Source organism: Echinops telfairi, unplaced genomic scaffold (assembly GCF_000313985.2).
Source record: "Echinops telfairi isolate 266 unplaced genomic scaffold, ASM31398v2 ScPeMD7_7469;HRSCAF=8507_0, whole genome shotgun sequence".
Classification (NCBI taxonomy): Eukaryota; Metazoa; Chordata; class Mammalia; order Afrosoricida; family Tenrecidae; genus Echinops; species Echinops telfairi.
This window is the reverse complement of record NW_022111372.1, coordinates 20,764,417-20,769,940: the sequence shown is the minus strand read 5'-3', so window position 1 is coordinate 20,769,940 and position 5,524 is coordinate 20,764,417. Positions and strand designations below refer to the sequence as shown.

The 5,524-nt window shown below is 37.2% G+C and overlaps 1 long non-coding RNA gene across 1 annotated transcript; it reads right to left on the bottom strand.

Moving 5' to 3' along the window:
* Window positions 1–1,829: 1,829 nt before the first annotated feature.
* LOC123521017 lies at window positions 1,830–4,727 on the bottom strand. Its single transcript, XR_006679514.1, has 2 exons — window positions 4,646–4,727; window positions 1,830–2,201 (listed from the first exon to the last, which is right to left on the bottom strand). It is a non-coding gene; the product is annotated as an uncharacterized LOC123521017 (long non-coding RNA).
* Between the last annotated feature and the right edge of the window lie 797 nt (window positions 4,728–5,524).

The following is a 5,524-nucleotide window of genomic DNA, read 5'->3' as shown; positions in this document are numbered from 1 at the left end:
CACTTTGAATTTCTGTGACCACTAATAATGTGGAGTGTATTTCTTATGTTGGCCATTTTGAATATACTTTTGTGAAGAGTGTGTTCAATTTATTGATTTTTATTGTTGTGTCGTCTTCCACTATCTAAAAATATGCAAAGTTTTGTATTTGATTAGTGAGAATACAGAGAGGAGAAATATGGCCCGCTTGAAGGTTTGCATGTTCAACAATTTAATAATATTTTGGGGTTCCTAATTTTAGTATTATCTACTTTTTAATTTTCTTGCTTTATGATTAATACTTGTTCTGAATATTTAAGAAAACATTCCCTATCCCTAAGTACTAAAGGTGTGTTTATTTGATCTGCTAGAAGCTTTAGTGATTTATATCTTTCATTTAAGTTTGGAGTACATTTAAGTACGTTTACATCTTGCATTTAAGTTTGGAGTAGAGTTTGTGTGTGCATAGTTTAGCATGGTGTATGAGATGGTAAGTTTCAATTTTCACATTATAAATAGCCAATTGTTCCAGCACTATTTACTCAAAGGATTATTTTTCTTCATTACTCTGCACTCATAAATCAAATGTCCACGTAAGCAGGTGTGTTTCTGGACCCTATTTACTCTTTATATATCCTTTGTCTATTACCATAACTACTATGTTCTGTAAAAAATACTAATATCTTATTTTCTAAGTCCTCTGGCTGGATACTTTTTTGGTTTCTACTAGCAAGCTTTTTTCCCTTTATATTTTCATACAAATTTGAGAAGGGGCTTGTCAATTACTAAAAATTTAGGGAAGATGGAAAAAAGGAAGCAGAAACATAGACAGTCACTAGGGCAATTGATGTTACATTGTGGGGAATGCAATCAGTGATGGAACAAAATATATATGAATTGTTAAATGGAAAACTAATATGTTCTGTAAACTCTTATCCAATTCACAATAAAAAGCTAAAATATTAATATATCTTGATGATACTGTAATTGAGATAGTGTTTAGTCTCTAAATCAATTTTGAGGAGAATTAGCATTTTAGGAGTAAAGAGTCTTTGAATCAACATATTTAAGTCTCCTTTAATTAAATTGATAGGTTAAAACAAATTTAAAAACAAAACAGCAAGCTCATGCCCATTGAATCAATTGGGACTCATAGCAACCATATAGGACAGGGTAGTACTGCACCCGTAGGTTTCTGACTCTACTTTTTTGGGGAATAGAAAGCCTTGTCATGCTTCCATGGAGTGGCTGGTGGTTTTGAATGAAAAACTTTGAGATTAACAGCCCAGTGCATATTCACTATGCAACCAGGGCTCCAAAGGCTAGGTGGGCACTTGCTTCTTTTAAATGTCATTGTAAAGGCTTTTTAGTACTTTGTGACTCATACAAGGAAACAAATTGGCTTTGTATTCATTCTATTCAGTGATTTTTATTCAGCAAACTTGCAAACTATATTTATTAATCCTATCAGTAGAGTAATAGTTTATCTGTATGATTGTTTGGATTATCTACATAATAGTCAAATCATTTTGAATATTGTTTGTTTTGTTTATTTCTCATAAAATCTTTTACCTTTTATTCTCCTTGAATCATTACACTCGATAAGCAGATTTTAGTACAAAATTAAATTATAATGCTTACCCTGAAACACTTGATTCATTCTTACACTTCAGGGGAATGGATTCTGTATTTCATCATTGACTATGAAGTTTCCTATAGGTTTTTGTAGATACCATCTCTCAAATTAAGGAAGATTCCCTTTTGTTCTTAATTTGTTGTAATTTTATTTTTATAAATGAAGATTGACTTTTAGAAAATGTTTTTACTGTATGTATAGAGAATATCTTATGCTATTTCTTTGTAGGTTTTATTACATACATGAAGAATTTCATTATTTTTTACAAGTTAAGTCACATAGAATACTATCAGAGTCCATTTGTCTGTGTATAGTATCTGTTTTTGAACATTGTTGCATTTTAATTTGTTAATACTTGTTTAAAGACTTTCTAAATTCATATGAGAGAGTGGCCTACAGTTTTCCATGGGGGGAAATGTCATTTTCCATTCGGACATCGATATCGGGATCAGCTGTGGATGCGTTTCTATTGCTGCTCTCTTTGTCACATTTCTTGCCAAGGTGGTATTTGCAATTGAATGCAAGCATTTGCAGACCTGATTGATATCACATTCTTCTAAAACCAATGTCCATAGGCATGTTGGTACTAGAAGACAAAACCAAAAAAAGCATTCTTTCAGATTGGTTTCCCTACATAGTGACCCAGAGTGCAATCGCCCGGAGAAGTTTCCAAGATTGTAATCCTTGTAGAAGCAGACTGCCAGGTCTTTGTCTCCTGGAGCAACTGGGTGGAGCTATTGACCTTTATGCCAGTCACTGGGCCCTTAACCACTGTGCCACTGGGAGCCCTCAGTGGAAAACTAGGTTACATTCATACTATCAGCGTCTCAGCTAATTTACTGACTACTTACAGGTTTTGTAAAGTCTAGTAACTTTTTGTTCTAGCCTATCCTTACTTCTGGAATAGGTCTCCTTTCAGGGTCCAGCTGAAAATCTGGCTCCTCTATTAAGACCTTCCCAACAGAAATCCAATTTTATCTCCCGACAAAATGAACTGCCACAAAGTCTGCAAAGCTTTTCAAGCTCTCGGTAGCAGGCATTTTGCTGACCTTCTCCATCTCCTGGTCTGAATTCTGGGAGAATCAGTGAAGGTCTTGACAGGAAAGTGGCTCACATGTTGAGCTCATGTTTCTATGCTTCTGTTCTCTCCAGGCTCTTGGGCTCATCATTGCTGGCTGCCTTGGGAACTCGGAACACCAGTTGGTGTCCTCATTCCAAAGCCTGTCAAGTCTGCTCCGTACTTTTCCATTTTAGCAGCAGCTGTGAGCTGGCCTTCTCAGCCTTCCTGTCTTCACCTCTGGTGAACTGACTTCAGGGGAGAGGTGACACAGAATGTTCGTCTCATCTTAATGGGCGCGTCCTCTCTCTAGGAGCACACTGCTCAAGTCTTGGTTGTCTTGATAGTTTGTAGAGACTTTTTAAAAGAATGTTTCTAAGTCCATCTGCTCAAGTTGCTCTTAGTGAGAACATTGCTCTCTGCAAGTGGTTCTCTATAGCCCAAGACTTAGCAATTCAGATTTGAAATGACAAAGCCATTGCTGTGCCACTGATCAGTTGCTTTCTTGCCTCTGAACCTTTGCCTCCAGGTTAAAATGCTGCTCTCAGGCTTTCCTGTGTATTGCTAATCAGCCTTTTTTTTTTTTCTGGCTTAAATATCAGGGCTAAGGAGTTGGTCCTACTGGATTCTAGAAATTACTTATCAAATACTCCTCCTCACCATATGACTATAGGGTGGAGCTCAATTTCTTCATAATATCATTGGCATCTTAAAAGTCACCTTCCTACCTGCTGAACCAGGTTCATGGTGCTTACCTCCTCCATCTGAAAGCACAAAAACCTCTCAGGGGGTATCTAAAATCAAAATCAAACAAACAAAACCTCATCTCCATTGAGTAGATTCTGACTTACAGCCACCCTATAGGACAAAGTGGAACTGCCCCTTTGGGTTTCTGGAACTTTTAAATCCTAGCAAGAACCGACATCTTTCCCCAAAAGACTGGTCCGAGCCCACTGCTACTCTTGCGTTCAGCTGTTCAGTGATAGCCCACTACATCACCAATTAAGATATATATGGATGTTATGTGTGTTTGTATATATTTTAGGATGTGTATGTTGGAAATAAACTTTTCACAATGTTAAATCTGTGTATTAATTTACTAGCTTTATTTTTCAGTTTAGGAATGGGGTAGTGGATTTGGAAGTCAGACAAGTATGGTACAAGCAGAAAATCGTTTGTAAAAGACAGACAGGAAACACGGAGGACACATACAGGGCAATTTTCAATTGACTAGTAGCCTTGTTTCCCTTCCTTTTGAGGTCCATAGGGGAACTTTTAAATTAAACTAATTAATCAAGTCCTAATTGACTGTCTTTGATTTCCATTTCCAGAGGACGAATGAATCTGATTGACTCAGATTTGGGTCCCTGGGGAATTTAGGCATTCGTATGAAAAATAAGCTGAGCTTTCCGTTTTGTTCATGTGGGGTCAGCACAAACATCTCCATGTTGGGTCTCGATTGGTAAGGTTGTCAGTTGTGACTTCCAAATTCGTAAAATTAATTTGAAAAATAACAAGTCCCAGAATCCTCAGGAGTCTGTTTGCAACCAGCTCTCTCTTTAGACTCCAACCCCAACTCTGTTACAATAACCAGCTCTACCTGCTTCTAAGAAGAGGCCTCTTCTGTGCCAAGTGAATCCTCAACTCCTGGCAGCATCAGAGGTATAAGCAAAACAGTTCCCCACAGAGGAAAATTGAGATGCAAAGACACACACACACACACACCAACCATGCCCACACACAAACACAAATCACTTTTTGCTCTATAATGCGAATCAATTTTATTTGTAGGTTCCTGGAATCTGAATTTCAAAATCAAATGTCTTTCTCTCACCTCACCTAAATCCTCATTAAAAGTTTATTGCCATCTCCCTGTTCCAACACAAAGGCTCAGCCTAAATATCAAAGGTAAATTCAAGACTCTCCTTTCAGAAAAACATTTTTTTGAGTATTTAAAGCATATGTATACCGACCTTAAACCTTGAAACTGAGATGGGTGGCGTCAGATCTGAATTACAACCCCATTCTGAATTAAACTGAAATCTGCGCTTCTACTCACCTGAAGAAACCGTTTAGAGGTTTGTCAAAGTTCATTTGTGGTAACACAAAAAAGCAAGAGTCAGGTTTCTGATTTGGATGAAGGATTGTTTATTGAAAAAATGTTTACTCAGCTAGGTCTGAAAAGAATGCCTTGCTCAAGCATGCCCTGGGAGGTTAGAAAATAAGATTAGAATGGATAATGTTAAAATGAACCTCGTGACCATCTTGCAGCTGTAACCAAGATGAATTAAACATCAATGAACTTAGTCATAATCAAACTTACTTTGCACCAGCTGCAATCTTCTCCTCCTCCATTTCTGCTAAATCCTTGTTCAAGTGTAACTAGGTAGATACATAAACCGAGTTTCCTGAAGATTTGGGGAGAGGGAGACATGCAGCTGGGGCTCCACTCATTCCAGACAGAATGCCTTGTTATACAAATCTCAGAATGCAGCAATCACGGGAAGTAGCAAATACATTTACTGATGTTAAATGTCTGAGATTATAGAATAACAAAGTACTGTAACTTTTTGCCATAGCTCCCAGCCCATCCGCTTGCCTTTGGTTGTCTCGCCTAATAAAAATTGCTCTCTCTATAATTCAGAACACATTGCAACATCCTGTTTCACGTGTGCTTGTGTTTCTCCTCATTTAGTGAAACATTTTCTCATTTTATAATGTACTTTGTTTTTATTTCTCACCTAATGTAAGTCTGTTGCTTCACTACAACAAACATAACTTTTGCCCTAACAAATCTAAACAGCAATTTGCCACTGTTAACCAATAAAATGTCGGTAAATCTTGGGATCCAA